At 36.9% G+C, this 19,269-nt stretch overlaps 13 non-coding genes across 13 annotated transcripts; all 13 read right to left on the bottom strand.

The window, feature by feature from the left end:
- Nucleotides 1-405: 405 nt before the first annotated feature.
- Nucleotides 406-524, bottom strand: LOC136181528 (5S ribosomal RNA). Its single transcript, XR_010667875.1, has one exon. It is a non-coding gene; the product is annotated as a 5S ribosomal RNA (ribosomal RNA).
- Nucleotides 525-1,941: 1,417 nt separating this feature from the next.
- LOC136181517 (5S ribosomal RNA) lies at nucleotides 1,942-2,060 on the bottom strand. Its single transcript, XR_010667864.1, has one exon. It is a non-coding gene; the product is annotated as a 5S ribosomal RNA (ribosomal RNA).
- Nucleotides 2,061-3,459: 1,399 nt separating this feature from the next.
- Nucleotides 3,460-3,578, bottom strand: LOC136181506 (5S ribosomal RNA). Its single transcript, XR_010667853.1, has one exon. It is a non-coding gene; the product is annotated as a 5S ribosomal RNA (ribosomal RNA).
- A 1,423-nt stretch (nucleotides 3,579-5,001) lies between these two features.
- LOC136181823 (5S ribosomal RNA) lies at nucleotides 5,002-5,120 on the bottom strand. The gene has a single exon (XR_010668169.1). It is a non-coding gene; the product is annotated as a 5S ribosomal RNA (ribosomal RNA).
- A 1,417-nt stretch (nucleotides 5,121-6,537) lies between these two features.
- LOC136181387 (5S ribosomal RNA) lies at nucleotides 6,538-6,656 on the bottom strand. The gene has a single exon (XR_010667736.1). It is a non-coding gene; the product is annotated as a 5S ribosomal RNA (ribosomal RNA).
- A 1,399-nt stretch (nucleotides 6,657-8,055) lies between these two features.
- On the bottom strand, nucleotides 8,056-8,174 carry LOC136181447 (5S ribosomal RNA). The gene has a single exon (XR_010667794.1). It is a non-coding gene; the product is annotated as a 5S ribosomal RNA (ribosomal RNA).
- A 1,417-nt stretch (nucleotides 8,175-9,591) lies between these two features.
- LOC136182264 (5S ribosomal RNA) lies at nucleotides 9,592-9,710 on the bottom strand. Its single transcript, XR_010668582.1, has one exon. It is a non-coding gene; the product is annotated as a 5S ribosomal RNA (ribosomal RNA).
- Nucleotides 9,711-11,109: 1,399 nt separating this feature from the next.
- On the bottom strand, nucleotides 11,110-11,228 carry LOC136181494 (5S ribosomal RNA). The gene has a single exon (XR_010667841.1). It is a non-coding gene; the product is annotated as a 5S ribosomal RNA (ribosomal RNA).
- A 1,417-nt stretch (nucleotides 11,229-12,645) lies between these two features.
- LOC136181483 (5S ribosomal RNA) lies at nucleotides 12,646-12,764 on the bottom strand. Its single transcript, XR_010667830.1, has one exon. It is a non-coding gene; the product is annotated as a 5S ribosomal RNA (ribosomal RNA).
- Nucleotides 12,765-14,187: 1,423 nt separating this feature from the next.
- Nucleotides 14,188-14,306, bottom strand: LOC136181472 (5S ribosomal RNA). Its single transcript, XR_010667819.1, has one exon. It is a non-coding gene; the product is annotated as a 5S ribosomal RNA (ribosomal RNA).
- A 1,417-nt stretch (nucleotides 14,307-15,723) lies between these two features.
- LOC136182153 (5S ribosomal RNA) lies at nucleotides 15,724-15,842 on the bottom strand. The gene has a single exon (XR_010668471.1). It is a non-coding gene; the product is annotated as a 5S ribosomal RNA (ribosomal RNA).
- Nucleotides 15,843-17,241: 1,399 nt separating this feature from the next.
- On the bottom strand, nucleotides 17,242-17,360 carry LOC136181461 (5S ribosomal RNA). Its single transcript, XR_010667808.1, has one exon. It is a non-coding gene; the product is annotated as a 5S ribosomal RNA (ribosomal RNA).
- Nucleotides 17,361-18,777: 1,417 nt separating this feature from the next.
- On the bottom strand, nucleotides 18,778-18,896 carry LOC136181618 (5S ribosomal RNA). Its single transcript, XR_010667965.1, has one exon. It is a non-coding gene; the product is annotated as a 5S ribosomal RNA (ribosomal RNA).
- Nucleotides 18,897-19,269: the final 373 nt, after the last annotated feature.

The raw sequence follows: 19,269 nt of genomic DNA, 5'->3' as shown, positions 1-19,269 counted from the left end.
TAATTCCTGATTTGGTGTAAATGTTTATTATTGATGTGAAAACATTTATAATGATGGTGAATATTTCCAGTTGAATCAAATGTATAATATGGCTACCAGAGTGTTGTGGGGAAGTAAAGAGTAACCTAAGTACAAGTAATTAAAATATGTTAATGCAGTAGTCCTTACTTAAGTAGGCTACATGTACTTTTTGAATGTAAAACTGAACTTTGAAAACAGCCTCCAGAGAGCGTAATATGTATTAATACTCACTGAAAACATTGATGAAAATTGCAACAACAAAAAAAAAAGAGAGGACAGACTGCCAAATAAAATCATGTTTCATTTTCCACTGGCCTGTTTCTCTCAGTCCTTTCTCCACTAGTGAGGCAACAGCGCCCTCTTCTGGCTAAAGGAGGTATTAAAAGCTTACAGCACCTGGTATTCCCAGGCGGTCTCCCATCCAAGTACTAACCAGGCCCGACCCTGCTTAGCTTCCGAGATCGGACGAGATCGGGCGTGTTCAGGGTGGTATGGCCGTAAGCGAATGAACAGGTTGTTAAAGGGTTATTTATACATACTTAGGTTTAAAGTAACACCTCGCCAAAATTAGAGCAAGTGACTATGACCTAGTTGATTTTATTACTTTTCTACTCAAACGTGTGGGCCTATGGATAGACTTACACTTAATCTTACTAGATTCAGCAATACTTTGACGCTGGGAGTTAACTAAAGACTTGCAGCTTGTTTTTAAGACTTGTTTCACGACTTGCGGGCAAACTGAACGTTCAAACGTCTGATAAACACATTGAACAAACCGATTCCGTGAAGATTAACTTCCCTCTTTCAAAACTGGCCTGGTTAGTACTTGGATGGGAGACCGCCTGGGAATCCCAGGTGCTGTAAGCTTTTAATACCTGCTTCAGCCAGCAGGGGGCGCTGTAACCTCCTGCTATGCACTGCAGTTCTTTTTTTATTTGTCTATCATTGCTTCTACTTTCCTACAAAGTAGCTTACACTGAATTTTGATTGGGGATCATCTATAGCATATATAGGGACTGATTGTAATAATTATGAATTTTCATATAATTAGTAAGTGTTCCTTTGTGATTCCTAATGGAGGATTGTTTTTTTTAATGATTAGTTACAATGGAGAATGTGAGGGGATCAAATATGTATGCCCCACAGGGTTATGATTTCTACATGAAACATTGCAATGGCTGATTTATTCATTTGTCATTCAAGATTACCTCAAAACAAGTAAGTGGTGATAAAAACATAATTTCGAGTTGTCCCTTATATCTTAATCAATCACTGCTTAGGCTACTATAATAATCCTAAATCTTGTGTGCCTTAATGCAACATTTAAACTTATTTCTGCTGTTCACTGTTCACAAGTTTGCAGTATTGAAAACCTTAATAAATCCACAGTAAAAGTGACGATGCAAAATGGTCAACTTCTGAAAAATCGTCAATTGATTCTGAAAAAATATTGATTGATAAGTAAGCATCACTTGTTTGCAGGTTTTTTTTAAATTCAATCTTAATAGTAATCATTTATAATAATTCCTGATTTGGTGTAAATGTTTATTATTGATGTGAAAACATTTATAATGATGGTGAATATTTCCAGTTGAATCAAATGTATAATATGGCTACCAGAGTGTTGTGGGGAAGTAAAGAGTAACCTAAGTACAAGTAATTAAAATATGTTAATGCAGTAGTCCTTACGTAAGTAGGCTACATGTACTTTTTGAATGTAAAACTGAACTTTGAAAACAGCCTCCAGAGAGCGTAATATGTATTAATACTCACTGAAAACATTGATGAAAATTGCAACAAAAAAAAAGAGGACAGACTGCCAAATAAAATCATGTTTCATTTTCCACTGGCCTGTTTCTCTCAGTCCTTTCTCCACTAGTGAGGCAACAGCGCCCTCTTCTGGCTAAAGGAGGTATTAAAAGCTTACAGCACCTGGTATTCCCAGGCGGTCTCCCATCCAAGTACTAACCAGGCCCGACCCTGCTTAGCTTCCGAGATCGGACGAGATCGGGCGTGTTCAGGGTGGTATGGCCGTAAGCGAATGAACAGGTTGTTAAAGGGTTATTTATACATACTTAGGTTTAAAGTAACACCTCGCCAAAATTAGAGCAAGTGACTATGACCTAGTTGATTTTATTACTTTTCTACTCAAACGTGTGGGCCTATGGATAGACTTACACTTAATCTTACTAGATTCAGCAATACTTTGACGCTGGGAGTTAACTAAAGACTTGCAGCTTGTTTTTAAGACTTGTTTCACGACTTGCGGGCAAACTGAACGTTCAAACGTCTGATAAACACATTGAACAAACCGATTCCGTGAAGATTAACTTCCCTCTTTCAAAACTGGCCTGGTTAGTACTTGGATGGGAGACCGCCTGGGAATACCAGGTGCTGTAAGCTTTTAATACCTGCTTCAGCCAGCAGGGGGCGCTGTAACCTCCTGCTATGCACTGCAGTTCTTTTTTTATTTGTTTATCATTGCTTCTACTTTCCTACAAAGTAGCTTACACTGAATTTTGATTGGGGATCATCTATAGCATATATAGGGACTGATTGTAATAATTATGAATTTTCATATAATTAGTAAGTGTTCCTTTGTGATTCCTAATGGAGGATTGTTTTTTTAATGATTAGTTACAATGGAGAATGTGAGGGGATCAAATATGTATGCCCCACAGGGTTATGATTTCTACATGAAACATTGCAATGGCTGATTTATTCATTTGTCATTCAAGATTACCTCAAAACAAGTAAGTGGTGATAAAAACATAATTTCGAGTTGTCCCTTGTATCTTAATCAATCACTGCTTAGGCTACTATAATAATCCTAAATCTTGTGTGCCTTAATGCAACATTTAAACTTATTTCTGCTGTTCACTGTTCACAAGTTTGCAGGATTGAAAACCTTAATAAATCCACAGTAAAAGTGACGATGCGAAATGGTCAACTTCTGAAAAATCGTCAATTGATTGATAAGTAAGCATCACTTGTTTGCAGGTTTTTTTCAAATTCAATCTTAATAGTAATCATTTATAATAATTCCTGATTTGGTGTAAATGTTTATTATTGATGTGAAAACATTTATAATGATGGTGAATATTTCCAGTTGAATCAAATGTATAATATGGCTACCAGAGTGTTGTGGGGAAGTAAAGAGTAACCTAAGTACAAGTAATTAAAATATGTTAATGCAGTAGTCCTTACGTAAGTAGGCTACATGTACTTTTTGAATGTAAAACTGAACTTTGAAAACAGCCTCCAGAGAGCGTAATATGTATTAATACTCACTGAAAACATTGATGAAAATTGCAACAAAAAAAAAGAGGACAGACTGCCAAATAAAATCATGTTTCATTTTCCACTGGCCTGTTTCTCTCAGTCCTTTCTCCACTAGTGAGGCAACAGCGCCCTCTTCTGGCTAAAGGAGGTATTAAAAGCTTACAGCACCTGGTATTCCCAGGCGGTCTCCCATCCAAGTACTAACCAGGCCCGACCCTGCTTAGCTTCCGAGATCGGACGAGATCGGGCGTGTTCAGGGTGGTATGGCCGTAAGCGAATGAACAGGTTGTTAAAGGGTTATTTATACATACTTAGGTTTAAAGTAACACCTCGCCAAAATTAGAGCAAGTGACTATGACCTAGTTGATTTTATTACTTTTCTACTCAAACGTGTGGGCCTATGGATAGACTTACACTTAATCTTACTAGATTCAGCAATACTTTGACGCTGGGAGTTAACTAAAGACTTGCAGCTTGTTTTTAAGACTTGTTTCACGACTTGCGGGCAAACTGAACGTTCAAACGTCTGATAAACACATTGAACAAACCGATTCCGTGAAGATTAACTTCCCTCTTTCAAAACTGGCCTGGTTAGTACTTGGATGGGAGACCGCCTGGGAATCCCAGGTGCTGTAAGCTTTTAATACCTGCTTCAGCCAGCAGGGGGCGCTGTAACCTCCTGCTATGCACTGCAGTTCTTTTTTTATTTGTCTATCATTGCTTCTACTTTCCTACAAAGTAGCTTACACTGAATTTTGATTGGGGATCATCTATAGCATATATAGGGACTGATTGTAATAATTATGAATTTTCATATAATTAGTAAGTGTTCCTTTGTGATTCCTAATGGAGGATTGTTTTTTTTAATGATTAGTTACAATGGAGAATGTGAGGGGATCAAATATGTATGCCCCACAGGGTTATGATTTCTACATGAAACATTGCAATGGCTGATTTATTCATTTGTCATTCAAGATTACCTCAAAACAAGTAAGTGGTGATAAAAACATAATTTCGAGTTGTCCCTTATATCTTAATAAATCACTGCTTAGGCTACTATAATAATCCTAAATCTTGTGTGCCTTAATGCAACATTTAAACTTATTTCTGCTGTTCACTGTTCACAAGTTTGCAGTATTGAAAACCTTAATAAATCCACAGTAAAAGTGACGATGCAAAATGGTCAACTTCTGAAAAATCGTCAATTGATTCTGAAAAAATATTGATTGATAAGTAAGCATCACTTGTTTGCAGGTTTTTTTTAAATTCAATCTTAATAGTAATCATTTATAATAATTCCTGATTTGGTGTAAATGTTTATTATTGATGTGAAAACATTTATAATGATGGTGAATATTTCCAGTTGAATCAAATGTATAATATGGCTACCAGAGTGTTGTGGGGAAGTAAAGAGTAACCTAAGTACAAGTAATTAAAATATGTTAATGCAGTAGTCCTTACTTAAGTAGGCTACATGTACTTTTTGAATGTAAAACTGAACTTTGAAAACAGCCTCCAGAGAGCGTAATATGTATTAATACTCACTGAAAACATTGATGAAAATTGCAACAACAAAAAAAAAAGAGAGGACAGACTGCCAAATAAAATCATGTTTCATTTTCCACTGGCCTGTTTCTCTCAGTCCTTTCTCCACTAGTGAGGCAACAGCGCCCTCTTCTGGCTAAAGGAGGTATTAAAAGGTTACAGCACCTGGTATTCCCAGGCGGTGTCCCATCCAAGTACTAACCAGGCCCGACCCTGCTTAGCTTCCGAGATCGGACGAGATCGGGCGTGTTCAGGGTGGTATGGCCGTAAGTGAATGAACAGGTTGTTAAAGGGTTATTTATACATACTTAGGTTTAAAGTAACACCTCGCCAAAATTAGAGCAAGTGACTATGACCTAGTTGATTTTATTACTTTTCTACTCAAACGTGTGGGCCTATGGATAGACTTACACTTAATCTTACTAGATTCAGCAATACTTTGACGCTGGGAGTTAACTAAAGACTTGCAGCTTGTTTTTAAGACTTGTTTCACGACTTGCGGGCAAACTGAACGTTCAAACGTCTGATAAACACATTGAACAAACCGATTCCGTGAAGATTAACTTCCCTCTTTCAAAACTGGCCTGGTTAGTACTTAGATGGGAGACCGCCTGGGAATCCCAGGTGCTGTAAGCTTTTAATACCTGCTTCAGCCAGCAGGGGGCGCTGTAACCTCCTGCTATGCACTGCAGTTCTTTTTTTATTTGTCTATCATTGCTTCTACTTTCCTACAAAGTAGCTTACACTGAATTTTGATTGGGGATCATCTATAGCATATATAGGGACTGATTGTAATAATTATGAATTTTCATATAATTAGTAAGTGTTCCTTTGTGATTCCTAATGGAGGATTGTTTTTTTTAATGATTAGTTACAATGGAGAATGTGAGGGGATCAAATATGTATGCCCCACAGGGTTATGATTTCTACATGAAACATTGCAATGGCTGATTTATTCATTTGTCATTCAAGATTACCTCAAAACAAGTAAGTGGTGATAAAAACATAATTTCGAGTTGTCCCTTATATCTTAATCAATCACTGCTTAGGCTACTATAATAATCCTAAATCTTGTGTGCCTTAATGCAACATTTAAACTTATTTCTGCTGTTCACTGTTCACAAGTTTGCAGTATTGAAAACCTTAATAAATCCACAGTAAAAGTGACGATGCAAAATGGTCAACTTCTGAAAAATCGTCAATTGATTCTGAAAAAATATTGATTGATAAGTAAGCATCACTTGTTTGCAGGTTTTTTTTAAATTCAATCTTAATAGTAATCATTTATAATAATTCCTGATTTGGTGTAAATGTTTATTATTGATGTGAAAACATTTATAATGATGGTGAATATTTCCAGTTGAATCAAATGTATAATATGGCTACCAGAGTGTTGTGGGGAAGTAAAGAGTAACCTAAGTACAAGTAATTAAAATATGTTAATGCAGTAGTCCTTACGTAAGTAGGCTACATGTACTTTTTGAATGTAAAACTGAACTTTGAAAACAGCCTCCAGAGAGCGTAATATGTATTAATACTCACTGAAAACATTGATGAAAATTGCAACAAAAAAAAAGAGGACAGACTGCCAAATAAAATCATGTTTCATTTTCCACTGGCCTGTTTCTCTCAGTCCTTTCTCCACTAGTGAGGCAACAGCGCCCTCTTCTGGCTAAAGGAGGTATTAAAAGCTTACAGCACCTGGTATTCCCAGGCGGTCTCCCATCCAAGTACTAACCAGGCCCGACCCTGCTTAGCTTCCGAGATCGGATGAGATCGGGCGTGTTCAGGGTGGTATGGCCGTAAGCGAATGAACAGGTTGATAAAGGGTTATTTATACATACTTAGGTTTAAAGTAACACCTCGCCAAAATTAGAGCAAGTGACTATGACCTAGTTGATTTTATTACTTTTCTACTCAAACGTGTGGGCCTATGGATAGACTTACACTTAATCTTACTAGATTCAGCAATACTTTGACGCTGGGAGTTAACTAAAGACTTGCAGCTTGTTTTTAAGACTTGTTTCACGACTTGCGGGCAAACTGAACGTTCAAACGTCTGATAAACACATTGAACAAACCGATTCCGTGAAGATTAACTTCCCTCTTTCAAAACTGGCCTGGTTAGTACTTGGATGGGAGACCGCCTGGGAATACCAGGTGCTGTAAGCTTTTAATACCTGCTTCAGCCAGCAGGGGGCGCTGTAACCTCCTGCTATGCACTGCAGTTCTTTTTTTATTTGTTTATCATTGCTTCTACTTTCCTACAAAGTAGCTTACACTGAATTTTGATTGGGGATCATCTATAGCATATATAGGGACTGATTGTAATAATTATGAATTTTCATATAATTAGTAAGTGTTCCTTTGTGATTCCTAATGGAGGATTGTTTTTTTAATGATTAGTTACCATGGAGAATGTGAGGGGATCAAATATGTATGCCCCACAGGGTTATGATTTCTACATGAAACATTGCAATGGCTGATTTATTCATTTGTCATTCAAGATTACCTCAAAACAAGTAAGTGGTGATAAAAACATAATTTCGAGTTGTCCCTTGTATCTTAATCAATCACTGCTTAGGCTACTATAATAATCCTAAATCTTGTGTGCCTTAATGCAACATTTAAACTTATTTCTGCTGTTCACTGTTCACAAGTTTGCAGGATTGAAAACCTTAATAAATCCACAGTAAAAGTGACGATGCGAAATGGTCAACTTCTGAAAAATCGTCAATTGATTGATAAGTAAGCATCACTTGTTTGCAGGTTTTTTTTAAATTCAATCTTAATAGTAATCATTTATAATAATTCCTGATTTGGTGTAAATGTTTATTATTGATGTGAAAACATTTATAATGATGGTGAATATTTCCAGTTGAATCAAATGTATAATATGGCTACCAGAGTGTTGTGGGGAAGTAAAGAGTAACCTAAGTACAAGTAATTAAAATATGTTAATGCAGTAGTCCTTACGTAAGTAGGCTACATGTACTTTTTGAATGTAAAACTGAACTTTGAAAACAGCCTCCAGAGAGCGTAATATGTATTAATACTCACTGAAAACATTGATGAAAATTGCAACAAAAAAAAAGAGGACAGACTGCCAAATAAAATCATGTTTCATTTTCCACTGGCCTGTTTCTCTCAGTCCTTTCTCCACTAGTGAGGCAACAGCGCCCTCTTCTGGCTAAAGGAGGTATTAAAAGCTTACAGCACCTGGTATTCCCAGGCGGTCTCCCATCCAAGTACTAACCAGGCCCGACCCTGCTTAGCTTCCGAGATCGGACGAGATCGGGCGTGTTCAGGGTGGTATGGCCGTAAGTGAATGAACAGGTTGTTAAAGGGTTATTTATACATACTTAGGTTTAAAGTAACACCTCGCCAAAATTAGAGCAAGTGACTATGACCTAGTTGATTTTATTACTTTTCTACTCAAACGTGTGGGCCTATGGATAGACTTACACTTAATCTTACTAGATTCAGCAATACTTTGACGCTGGGAGTTAACTAAAGACTTGCAGCTTGTTTTTAAGACTTGTTTCACGACTTGCGGGCAAACTGAACGTTCAAACGTCTGATAAACACATTGAACAAACCGATTCCGTGAAGATTAACTTCCCTCTTTCAAAACTGGCCTGGTTAGTACTTGGATGGGAGACCGCCTGGGAATCCCAGGTGCTGTAAGCTTTTAATACCTGCTTCAGCCAGCAGGGGGCGCTGTAACCTCCTGCTATGCACTGCAGTTCTTTTTTTATTTGTCTATCATTGCTTCTACTTTCCTACAAAGTAGCTTACACTGAATTTTGATTGGGGATCATCTATAGCATATATAGGGACTGATTGTAATAATTATGAATTTTCATATAATTAGTAAGTGTTCCTTTGTGATTCCTAATGGAGGATTGTTTTTTTTAATGATTAGTTACAATGGAGAATGTGAGGGGATCAAATATGTATGCCCCACAGGGTTATGATTTCTACATGAAACATTGCAATGGCTGATTTATTCATTTGTCATTCAAGATTACCTCAAAACAAGTAAGTGGTGATAAAAACATAATTTCGAGTTGTCCCTTATATCTTAATCAATCACTGCTTAGGCTACTATAATAATCCTAAATCTTGTGTGCCTTAATGCAACATTTAAACTTATTTCTGCTGTTCACTGTTCACAAGTTTGCAGTATTGAAAACCTTAATAAATCCACAGTAAAAGTGACGATGCAAAATGGTCAACTTCTGAAAAATCGTCAATTGATTCTGAAAAAATATTGATTGATAAGTAAGCATCACTTGTTTGCAGGTTTTTTTTAAATTCAATCTTAATAGTAATCATTTATAATAATTCCTGATTTGGTGTAAATGTTTATTATTGATGTGAAAACATTTATAATGATGGTGAATATTTCCAGTTGAATCAAATGTATAATATGGCTACCAGAGTGTTGTGGGGAAGTAAAGAGTAACCTAAGTACAAGTAATTAAAATATGTTAATGCAGTAGTCCTTACGTAAGTAGGCTACATGTACTTTTTGAATGTAAAACTGAACTTTGAAAACAGCCTCCAGAGAGCGTAATATGTATTAATACTCACTGAAAACATTGATGAAAATTGCAACAAAAAAAAAGAGGACAGACTGCCAAATAAAATCATGTTTCATTTTCCACTGGCCTGTTTCTCTCAGTCCTTTCTCCACTAGTGAGGCAACAGCGCCCTCTTCTGGCTAAAGGAGGTATTAAAAGCTTACAGCACCTGGTATTCCCAGGCGGTCTCCCATCCAAGTACTAACCAGGCCCGACCCTGCTTAGCTTCCGAGATCGGATGAGATCGGGCGTGTTCAGGGTGGTATGGCCGTAAGCGAATGAACAGGTTGATAAAGGGTTATTTATACATACTTAGGTTTAAAGTAACACCTCGCCAAAATTAGAGCAAGTGACTATGACCTAGTTGATTTTATTACTTTTCTACTCAAACGTGTGGGCCTATGGATAGACTTACACTTAATCTTACTAGATTCAGCAATACTTTGACGCTGGGAGTTAACTAAAGACTTGCAGCTTGTTTTTAAGACTTGTTTCACGACTTGCGGGCAAACTGAACGTTCAAACGTCTGATAAACACATTGAACAAACCGATTCCGTGAAGATTAACTTCCCTCTTTCAAAACTGGCCTGGTTAGTACTTGGATGGGAGACCGCCTGGGAATACCAGGTGCTGTAAGCTTTTAATACCTGCTTCAGCCAGCAGGGGGCGCTGTAACCTCCTGCTATGCACTGCAGTTCTTTTTTTATTTGTTTATCATTGCTTCTACTTTCCTACAAAGTAGCTTACACTGAATTTTGATTGGGGATCATCTATAGCATATATAGGGACTGATTGTAATAATTATGAATTTTCATATAATTAGTAAGTGTTCCTTTGTGATTCCTAATGGAGGATTGTTTTTTTAATGATTAGTTACAATGGAGAATGTGAGGGGATCAAATATGTATGCCCCACAGGGTTATGATTTCTACATGAAACATTGCAATGGCTGATTTATTCATTTGTCATTCAAGATTACCTCAAAACAAGTAAGTGGTGATAAAAACATAATTTCGAGTTGTCCCTTGTATCTTAATCAATCACTGCTTAGGCTACTATAATAATCCTAAATCTTGTGTGCCTTAATGCAACATTTAAACTTATTTCTGCTGTTCACTGTTCACAAGTTTGCAGGATTGAAAACCTTAATAAATCCACAGTAAAAGTGACGATGCGAAATGGTCAACTTCTGAAAAATCGTCAATTGATTGATAAGTAAGCATCACTTGTTTGCAGGTTTTTTTTAAATTCAATCTTAATAGTAATCATTTATAATAATTCCTGATTTGGTGTAAATGTTTATTATTGATGTGAAAACATTTATAATGATGGTGAATATTTCCAGTTGAATCAAATGTATAATATGGCTACCAGAGTGTTGTGGGGAAGTAAAGAGTAACCTAAGTACAAGTAATTAAAATATGTTAATGCAGTAGTCCTTACGTAAGTAGGCTACATGTACTTTTTGAATGTAAAACTGAACTTTGAAAACAGCCTCCAGAGAGCGTAATATGTATTAATACTCACTGAAAACATTGATGAAAATTGCAACAAAAAAAAAGAGGACAGACTGCCAAATAAAATCATGTTTCATTTTCCACTGGCCTGTTTCTCTCAGTCCTTTCTCCACTAGTGAGGCAACAGCGCCCTCTTCTGGCTAAAGGAGGTATTAAAAGCTTACAGCACCTGGTATTCCCAGGCGGTCTCCCATCCAAGTACTAACCAGGCCCGACCCTGCTTAGCTTCCGAGATCGGACGAGATCGGGCGTGTTCAGGGTGGTATGGCCGTAAGCGAATGAACAGGTTGTTAAAGGGTTATTTATACATACTTAGGTTTAAAGTAACACCTCGCCAAAATTAGAGCAAGTGACTATGACCTAGTTGATTTTATTACTTTTCTACTCAAACGTGTGGGCCTATGGATAGACTTACACTTAATCTTACTAGATTCAGCAATACTTTGACGCTGGGAGTTAACTAAAGACTTGCAGCTTGTTTTTAAGACTTGTTTCACGACTTGCGGGCAAACTGAACGTTCAAACGTCTGATAAACACATTGAACAAACCGATTCCGTGAAGATTAACTTCCCTCTTTCAAAACTGGCCTGGTTAGTACTTGGATGGGAGACCGCCTGGGAATCCCAGGTGCTGTAAGCTTTTAATACCTGCTTCAGCCAGCAGGGGGCGCTGTAACCTCCTGCTATGCACTGCAGTTCTTTTTTTATTTGTCTATCATTGCTTCTACTTTCCTACAAAGTAGCTTACACTGAATTTTGATTGGGGATCATCTATAGCATATATAGGGACTGATTGTAATAATTATGAATTTTCATATAATTAGTAAGTGTTCCTTTGTGATTCCTAATGGAGGATTGTTTTTTTTAATGATTAGTTACAATGGAGAATGTGAGGGGATCAAATATGTATGCCCCACAGGGTTATGATTTCTACATGAAACATTGCAATGGCTGATTTATTCATTTGTCATTCAAGATTACCTCAAAACAAGTAAGTGGTGATAAAAACATAATTTCGAGTTGTCCCTTATATCTTAATCAATCACTGCTTAGGCTACTATAATAATCCTAAATCTTGTGTGCCTTAATGCAACATTTAAACTTATTTCTGCTGTTCACTGTTCACAAGTTTGCAGTATTGAAAACCTTAATAAATCCACAGTAAAAGTGACGATGCAAAATGGTCAACTTCTGAAAAATCGTCAATTGATTCTGAAAAAATATTGATTGATAAGTAAGCATCACTTGTTTGCAGGTTTTTTTTAAATTCAATCTTAATAGTAATCATTTATAATAATTCCTGATTTGGTGTAAATGTTTATTATTGATGTGAAAACATTTATAATGATGGTGAATATTTCCAGTTGAATCAAATGTATAATATGGCTACCAGAGTGTTGTGGGGAAGTAAAGAGTAACCTAAGTACAAGTAATTAAAATATGTTAATGCAGTAGTCCTTACGTAAGTAGGCTACATGTACTTTTTGAATGTAAAACTGAACTTTGAAAACAGCCTCCAGAGAGCGTAATATGTATTAATACTCACTGAAAACATTGATGAAAATTGCAACAAAAAAAAAGAGGACAGACTGCCAAATAAAATCATGTTTCATTTTCCACTGGCCTGTTTCTCTCAGTCCTTTCTCCACTAGTGAGGCAACAGCGCCCTCTTCTGGCTAAAGGAGGTATTAAAAGCTTACAGCACCTGGTATTCCCAGGCGGTCTCCCATCCAAGTACTAACCAGGCCCGACCCTGCTTAGCTTCCGAGATCGGACGAGATCGGGCGTGTTCAGGGTGGTATGGCCGTAAGCGAATGAACAGGTTGTTAAAGGGTTATTTATACATACTTAGGTTTAAAGTAACACCTCGCCAAAATTAGAGCAAGTGACTATGACCTAGTTGATTTTATTACTTTTCTACTCAAACGTGTGGGCCTATGGATAGACTTACACTTAATCTTACTAGATTCAGCAATACTTTGACGCTGGGAGTTAACTAAAGACTTGCAGCTTGTTTTTAAGACTTGTTTCACGACTTGCGGGCAAACTGAACGTTCAAACGTCTGATAAACACATTGAACAAACCGATTCCGTGAAGATTAACTTCCCTCTTTCAAAACTGGCCTGGTTAGTACTTGGATGGGAGACCGCCTGGGAATCCCAGGTGCTGTAAGCTTTTAATACCTGCTTCAGCCAGCAGGGGGCGCTGTAACCTCCTGCTATGCACTGCAGTTCTTTTTTTATTTGTCTATCATTGCTTCTACTTTCCTACAAAGTAGCTTACACTGAATTTTGATTGGGGATCATCTATAGCATATATAGGGACTGATTGTAATAATTATGAATTTTCATATAATTAGTAAGTGTTCCTTTGTGATTCCTAATGGAGGATTGTTTTTTTTAATGATTAGTTACAATGGAGAATGTGAGGGGATCAAATATGTATGCCCCACAGGGTTATGATTTCTACATGAAACATTGCAATGGCTGATTTATTCATTTGTCATTCAAGATTACCTCAAAACAAGTAAGTGGTGATAAAAACATAATTTCGAGTTGTCCCTTATATCTTAATCAATCACTGCTTAGGCTACTATAATAATCCTAAATCTTGTGTGCCTTAATGCAACATTTAAACTTATTTCTGCTGTTCACTGTTCACAAGTTTGCAGTATTGAAAACCTTAATAAATCCACAGTAAAAGTGACGATGCAAAATGGTCAACTTCTGAAAAATCGTCAATTGATTCTGAAAAAATATTGATTGATAAGTAAGCATCACTTGTTTGCAGGTTTTTTTTTAATTCAATCTTAATAGTAATCATTTATAATAATTCCTGATTTGGTGTAAATGTTTATTATTGATGTGAAAACATTTATAATGATGGTGAATATTTCCAGTTGAATCAAATGTATAATATGGCTACCAGAGTGTTGTGGGGAAGTAAAGAGTAACCTAAGTACAAGTAATTAAAATATGTTAATGCAGTAGTCCTTACTTAAGTAGGCTACATGTACTTTTTGAATGTAAAACTGAACTTTGAAAACAGCCTCCAGAGAGCGTAATATGTATTAATACTCACTGAAAACATTGATGAAAATTGCAAGAACAAAAAAAAAAGAGAGGACAGACTGCCAAATAAAATCATGTTTCATTTTCCACTGGCCTGTTTCTCTCAGTCCTTTCTCCACTAGTGAGGCAACAGCGCCCTCTTCTGGCTAAAGGAGGTATTAAAAGCTTACAGCACCTGGTATTCCCAGGCGGTCTCCCATCCAAGTACTAACCAGGCCCGACCCTGCTTAGCTTCCGAGATCGGACGAGATCGGGCGTGTTCAGGGTGGTATGGCCGTAAGCGAATGAACAGGTTGTTAAAGGGTTATTTATACATACTTAGGTTTAAAGTAACACCTCGCCAAAATTAGAGCAAGTGACTATGACCTAGTTGATTTTATTACTTTTCTACTCAAACGTGTGGGCCTATGGATAGACTTACACTTAATCTTACTAGATTCAGCAATACTTTGACGCTGGGAGTTAACTAAAGACTTGCAGCTTGTTTTTAAGACTTGTTTCACGACTTGCGGGCAAACTGAACGTTCAAACGTCTGATAAACACATTGAACAAACCGATTCCGTGAAGATTAACTTCCCTCTTTCAAAACTGGCCTGGTTAGTACTTGGATGGGAGACCGCCTGGGAATCCCAGGTGCTGTAAGCTTTTAATACCTGCTTCAGCCAGCAGGGGGCGCTGTAACCTCCTGCTATGCACTGCAGTTCTTTTTTTATTTGTCTATCATTGCTTCTACTTTCCTACAAAGTAGCTTACACTGAATTTTGATTGGGGATCATCTATAGCATATATAGGGACTGATTGTAATAATTATGAATTTTCATATAATTAGTAAGTGTTCCTTTGTGATTCCTAATGGAGGATTGTTTTTTTTAATGATTAGTTACAATGGAGAATGTGAGGGGATCAAATATGTATGCCCCACAGGGTTATGATTTCTACATGAAACATTGCAATGGCTGATTTATTCATTTGTCATTCAAGATTACCTCAAAACAAGTAAGTGGTGATAAAAACATAATTTCGAGTTGTCCCTTATATCTTAATCAATCACTGCTTAGGCTACTATAATAATCCTAAATCTTGTGTGCCTTAATGCAACATTTAAACTTATTTCTGCTGTTCACTGTTCACAAGTTTGCAGTATTGAAAACCTTAATAAATCCACAGTAAAAGTGACGATGCAAAATGGTCAACTTCTGAAAAATCGTCAATTGATTCTGAAAAAATATTGATTGATAAGTAAGCATCACTTGTTTGCAGGTTTTTTTTAAATTCAATCTTAATAGTAATCATTTATAATAATTCCTGATTTGGTGTAAATGTTTATTATTGATGTGAAAACATTTATAATGATGGTGAATATTTCCAGTTGAATCAAATGTATAATATGGCTACCAGAGTGTTGTGGGGAAGTAAAGAGTAACCTAAGTACAAGTAATTAAAATATGTTAATGCAGTAGTCCTTACGTAAGTAGGCTACATGTACTTTTTGAATGTAAAACTGAACTTTGAAAACAGCCTCCAGAGAGCGTAATATGTATTAATACTCACTGAAAACATTGATGAAAATTGCAACAAAAAAAAAGAGGACAGACTGTCAAATAAAATCATGTTTCATTTTCCACTGGCCTGTTTCTCTCAGTCCTTTCTCCACTAGTGAGGCAACAGCGCCCTCTTCTGGCTAAAGGAGGTATTAAAAGCTTACAGCACCTGGTATTCCCAGGCGGTCTCCCATCCAAGTACTAACCAGGCCCGACCCTGCTTAGCTTCCGAGATCGGATGAGATCGGGCGTGTTCAGGGTGGTATGGCCGTAAGCGAATGAACAGGTTGTTAAAGGGTTATTTATACATACTTAGGTTTAAAGTAACACCTCGCCAAAATTAGAGCAAGTGACTATGACCTAGTTGATTTTATTACTTTTCTACTCAAACGTGTGGGCCTATGGATAGACTTACACTTAATCTTACTAGATTCAGCAATACTTTGACGCTGGGAGTTAACTAAAGACTTGCAGCTTGTTTTTAAGACTTGTTTCACGACTTGCGGGCAAACTGAACGTTCAAACGTCTGATAAACACATTGAACAAACCGATTCCGTGAAGATTAACTTCCCTCTTTCAAAACTGGCCTGGTTAGTACTTGGATGGGAGACCGCCTGGGAATCCCAGGTGCTGTAAGCTTTTAATACCTGCTTCAGCCAGCAGGGGGCGCTGTAACCTCCTGCTATGCACTGCAGTTCTTTTTTTATTTGTCTATCATTGCTTCTACTTTCCTACAAAGTAGCTTACACTGAATTTTGATTGGGGATCATCTATAGCATATATAGGGACTGATTGTAATAATTATGAATTTTCATATAATTAGTAAGTGTTCCTTTGTGATTCCTAATGGAGGATTGTTTTTTTAATGATTAGTTACAATGGAGAATGTGAGGGGATCAAATATGTATGCCCCACAGGGTTATGATTTCTACATGAAACATTGCAATGGCTGATTTATTCATTTGTCATTCAAGATTACCTCAAAACAAGTAAGTGGTGATAAAAACATAATTTCGAGTTGTCCCTTGTATCTTAATCAATCACTGCTTAGGCTACTATAATAATCCTAAATCTTGTGTGCCTTAATGCAACATTTAAACTTATTTCTGCTGTTCACTGTTCACAAGTTTGCAGGATTGAAAACCTTAATAAATCCACAGTAAAAGTGACGATGCGAAATGGTCAACTTCTGAAAAATCGTCAATTGATTGATAAGTAAGCATCACTTGTTTGCAGGTTTTTTTTAAATTCAATCTTAATAGTAATCATTTATAATAATTCCTGATTTGGTGTAAATGTTTATTATTGATGTGAAAACATTTATAATGATGGTGAATATTTCCAGTTGAATCAAATGTATAATATGGCTACCAGAGTGTTGTGGGGAAGTAAAGAGTAACCTAAGTACAAGTAATTAAAATATGTTAATGCAGTAGTCCTTACTTAAGTAGGCTACATGTACTTTTTGAATGTAAAACTGAACTTTGAAAACAGCCTCCAGAGAGCGTAATATGTATTAATACTCACTGAAAACATTGATGAAAATTGCAACAAAAAAAAAGAGGACAGACTGCCAAATAAAATCATGTTTCATTTTCCACTGGCCTGTTTCTCTCAGTCCTTTCTCCACTAGTGAGGCAACAGCGCCCTCTTCTGGCTAAAGGAGGTATTAAAAGCTTACAGCACCTGGTATTCCCAGGCGGTCTCCCATCCAAGTACTAACCAGGCCCGACCCTGCTTAGCTTCCGAGATCGGACGAGATCGGGCGTGTTCAGGGTGGTATGGCCGTAAGCGAACGAACAGGTTGTTAAAGGGTTATTTATACATACTTAGGTTTAAAGTAACACCTCGCCAAAATTAGAGCAAGTGACTATGACCTAGTTGATTTTATTACTTTTCTACTCAAACGTGTGGGCCTATGGATAGACTTACACTTAATCTTACTAGATTCAGCAATACTTTGACGCTGGGAGTTAACTAAAGACTTGCAGCTTGTTTTTAAGACTTGTTTCACGACTTGCGGGCAAACTGAACGTTCAAACGTCTGATAAACACATTGAACAAACCGATTCCGTGAAGATTAACTTCCCTCTTTCAAAACTGGCCTGGTTAGTACTTGGATGGGAGACCGCCTGGGAATCCCAGGTGCTGTAAGCTTTTAATACCTGCTTCAGCCAGCAGGGGGCGCTGTAACCTCCTGCTATGCACTGCAGTTCTTTTTTTATTTGTCTATCATTGCTTCTACTTTCCTACAAAGTAGCTTACACTGAATTTTGATTGGGGATCATCTATAGCATATATAGGGACTGATTGTAATAATTATGAATTTTCATATAATTAGTAAGTGTTCCTTTGTGATTCCTAATGGAGGATTGTTTTTTTTAATGATTAGTTACAATGGAGAATGTGAGGGGATCAAATATGTATGCCCCACAGGGTTATGATTTCTACATGAAACATTGCAATGGCTGATTTATTCATTTGTCATTCAAGATTACCTCAAAACAAGTAAGTGGTGATAAAAACATAATTTCGAGTTGTCCCTTATATCTTAATCAATCACTGCTTAGGCTACTATAATAATCCTAAATCTTGTGTGCCTTAATGCAACATTTAAACTTATTTCTGCTGTTCACTGTTCACAAGTTTGCAGTATTGAAAACCTTAATAAATCCACAGTAAAAGTGACGATGCAAAATGGTCAACTTCTGAAAAATCGTCAATTGATTCTGAAAAAATATTGATTGATAAGTAAGCATCACTTGTTTGCAGGTTTTTTTTTAATTCAATCTTAATAGTAATCATTTATAATAATTCCTGATTTGGTGTAAATGTTTATTATTGATGTGAAAACATTTATAATGATGGTGAATATTTCCAGTTGAATCAAATGTATAATATGGCTACCAGAGTGTTGTGGGGAAGTAAAGAGTAACCTAAGTACAAGTAATTAAAATATGTTAATGCAGTAGTCCTTACGTAAGTAGGCTACATGTACTTTTTGAATGTAAAACTGAACTTTGAAAACAGCCTCCAGAGAGCGTAATATGTATTAATACTCACTGAAAACATTGATGAAAATTGCAACAAAAAAAAAGAGGACAGACTGCCAAATAAAATCATGTTTCATTTTCCACTGGCCTGTTTCTCTCAGTCCTTTCTCCACTAGTGAGGCAACAGCGCCCTCTTCTGGCTAAAGGAGGTATTAAAAGCTTACAGCACCTGGTATTCCCAGGCGGTCTCCCATCCAAGTACTAACCAGGCCCGACCCTGCTTAGCTTCCGAGATCGGACAAGATCGGGCGTGTTCAGGGTGGTATGGCCGTAAGCGAATGAACAGGTTGTTAAAGGGTTATTTATACATACTTAGGTTTAAAGTAACACCTCGCCAAAATTAGAGCAAGTGACTATGACCTAGTTGATTTTATTACTTTTCTACTCAAACGTGTGGGCCTATGGATAGACTTACACTTAATCTTACTAGATTCAGCAATACTTTGACGCTGGGAGTTAACTAAAGACTTGCAGCTTGTTTTTAAGACTTGTTTCACGACTTGCGGGCAAACTGAACGTTCAAACGTCTGATAAACACATTGAACAAACCGATTCCGTGAAGATTAACTTCCCTCTTTCAAAACTGGCCTGGTTAGTACTTGGATGGGAGACCGCCTGGGAATCCCAGGTGCTGTAAGCTTTTAATACC

The sequence above is a fragment of the Labrus bergylta genome, chromosome 13 (assembly GCF_963930695.1).
Source record: "Labrus bergylta chromosome 13, fLabBer1.1, whole genome shotgun sequence".
NCBI classification, from domain to species: domain Eukaryota; kingdom Metazoa; phylum Chordata; class Actinopteri; order Labriformes; family Labridae; genus Labrus; species Labrus bergylta.
Note: the sequence above shows the minus strand (reverse complement) of the source record. Positions and strands in the feature narration are given on the sequence as shown.